The following is a 2,526-nucleotide window of genomic DNA, read 5'->3' on the forward strand; positions in this document are numbered from 1 at the left end:
TTCCAGGGAGAAAAATACCTAAACCATGCCTGTGTTTCCAAAAAGAATGCTGCTGGAGAAAGATCAGGCATTATTTTAAAAGGTATATTGGAAGAGGATTTGCCTACCTGGGCTATAAGAAAGCTATTGAGCGCCTAGCTTGTGTGTGCGTTTGTAGGGGATTGGGGGGGTCCACATTCAACCCCACAACTTTCCCTCACCCCATCCTGCCTTTGCCCTGCCAGGTGCTCCAGTTCTAAACTCTTAAGTTTTCAGCCAGGAGCAGGGCCGGGACTCACCCGTGCCATGCCGGCTACATCCCTACTAGAGCTAAGCTGTCTGCATCACTGCCCCAGCTCTACTTAGTACTATTAGTAGCTTGTTTTTCTAAGCCCTAAAATTCATTTTCTTTTCCCGCCTCGCTTCCAGAAAAATAAATAAAAGTGAACACATCACTCATTTAAGACGAGGAATGGAATTTAGGTTGCGTTTTTCTTTCTATTTTTATGATTAGTTAGAATTTTCCTGGGAACGCCGCCAGGAGGGCATTATGGTGAGATAATGTCCTGTATTTAATCAGCGCTGTAATGGCGAACTGTATTCTGTGGGGAGAGGCCGAGTTCACTCATCCTTCTCTGTCTTGTCTGTTTGCAGGAGACGACCGGTTAGCCCAAGATGAAGACAAGGCCGAGAAATGGCCGGGCTCCAGGCTTGTGTGACAGCCCGAGAGTGGACAGGGCGCAGCCATGACTCCATCTCTTCTTACAGGACCTAGAAGCTCTGAGAGCCCTGGAACCCCCAAAGGAGCTGAGCAAAAGGGGCCCTCAAACGGACCAAAGTGATCAGCTGTGGTTCTGCATCTGCCAGACTTTTTCAGGGTCGTCCCCTGTGGCTTTCAGACGTCTGTTGGCCTGGGCACACTTCTGGCTTTCAATATGCATCTTTCTCCTTTGCAACCCAAACACGATGTGCAAAGGGTGGCACGCGGCCTTTGAGTGAACCTGGAAGTCAACGCCAGGTAGGACCGGATCATTTCCTTACCTCTGCATGCGCGTGGTCATCCAGAGTTTCCCAAAAACCTCTGCTGGAGGCGAGGGCTGGTGGTTTGCAGCTGTCAGGGTTGTTCTTGTTTTCAGAGTTCTTTGATCCGTTGCTGAAGAATGAAGGGATCTCTGGGAGGGGTCAAATAGCAAAGGATATGTTAGAGAGATGTTTGAAAGGATGGAAGAAAATAAGGGCCCGAAGAAAAAGGAGAAGGGATTTCACCTCCAGGAAGGGCACACAGAGCATAACCGAAGGGATACAGGTTGGCCTTTCTCTGCAACTAGCATGGGTGGCCAGGAAAACATGAGCGCGTGGGGCGCACACAGCCTCTCAGATTTACTGTTGTCCCTATTAAACTCGGGGTCTGCAAGAGCCGTCTGTTCAGGTAAGGGCAGTGGAGAGCACAGGATGCCCCAAGCAACCCATAAATAGCAGGGTGAAGACAAAGTGTTTATTACTTAGCCTCATGAAGCCCATATAAGCGCTCTCCCAGAGCGCGAGAGAGCAAGAGCATGTGTAAGCCAGCCCGCGTGTGTGTCCCGGGAGTGGGAGCCCCAGACACGGCGTTCGCGCTCGGCTTGATTCTATGAAGGCGTCTATTTGATGGAACGTACTGGAACAGTTCATAGCCAGCCCAGCAAACCTTGTGTGGAGACAGAGCTTGCTTTTTCTCTTTCCTTTTCCTGTTTGCAGTGAGAATGAGGCCTTTCTCTCCTCGGCCCTTTGCTCTCCCCACAGTTGTCTCACGAGGTCACTTCCTGCTGACAGGCTCCTTTCAGTGCAAGGTTTGGATGGAAACAATACTCCATTTTCTGGGGGACTGGTGAGGCTCTGGGCCTCACCAGGCTGTCTTAAACTTAAATGGGATATTGTTTCAGTAGGGCTGACGGTTTCTTCAGACAACTGGGTCTATGCGATGCAAGACTTCATCCTTTTTTGTGTGTGCGTGTGTAAATATATATATGGTATCTTCATACCATCAACACGCAGTGGCAGAAAGGTGGCTTATGATCATGATGTTTGCTTTCAAGTCAGGTTCAGCTACGCACTAGCTGAGTGTGCTTGGGCGAGTTACTAAGTGACTTACCCTTTTTAGCTGGGCGTTAGTATCCTTAATTCACACTAGCCTGTCTATAAGAAATCTTCAAGCTCAAACATTCGTTGACTCTGTGATTGCAAGACACTACATTACTATGTTCAACAATGAACTTAAAAGCACTTTCTTTGAATAGCTAATATATCAGCAGAACCGATTTCTAAGAGCAGTTAAGGATATGTGCTGAACGTTCTATTGAATATCCTGAATACCGAATGTATTGGTTTGCTAAGGTGAGGGGAAAGTAGAAGAGACCTATGTCATCACATTCTAGCGTCTCGAAATACCCGTATAGATATTCTCAGGGTTTTCAGCTACAATGATCCTTGTGGCCATTGGATAGTATTTTGAAAATTAAGTGGCACTGTCAAATGCTATATTTTGCAAATTTCTGAATGAAGACTCAG

General features: G+C 47.5%; 1 long non-coding RNA gene across 1 annotated transcript; it reads right to left on the reverse strand.

The window, feature by feature from the left end:
- Positions 1-457: 457 nt before the first annotated feature.
- Positions 458-1,882, reverse strand: LOC129015289 (uncharacterized). Its single transcript, XR_008494532.2, has 3 exons — positions 1,246-1,882; positions 1,021-1,151; positions 458-768 (listed from the first exon to the last, which is right to left on the reverse strand). It is a non-coding gene; the product is annotated as an uncharacterized LOC129015289 (long non-coding RNA).
- Positions 1,883-2,526: the final 644 nt, after the last annotated feature.

The sequence above is a fragment of the Pongo pygmaeus genome, chromosome 18, assembly GCF_028885625.2.
Source record: "Pongo pygmaeus isolate AG05252 chromosome 18, NHGRI_mPonPyg2-v2.0_pri, whole genome shotgun sequence".
Lineage (NCBI taxonomy): Eukaryota > Metazoa > Chordata > Mammalia > Primates > Hominidae > Pongo > Pongo pygmaeus.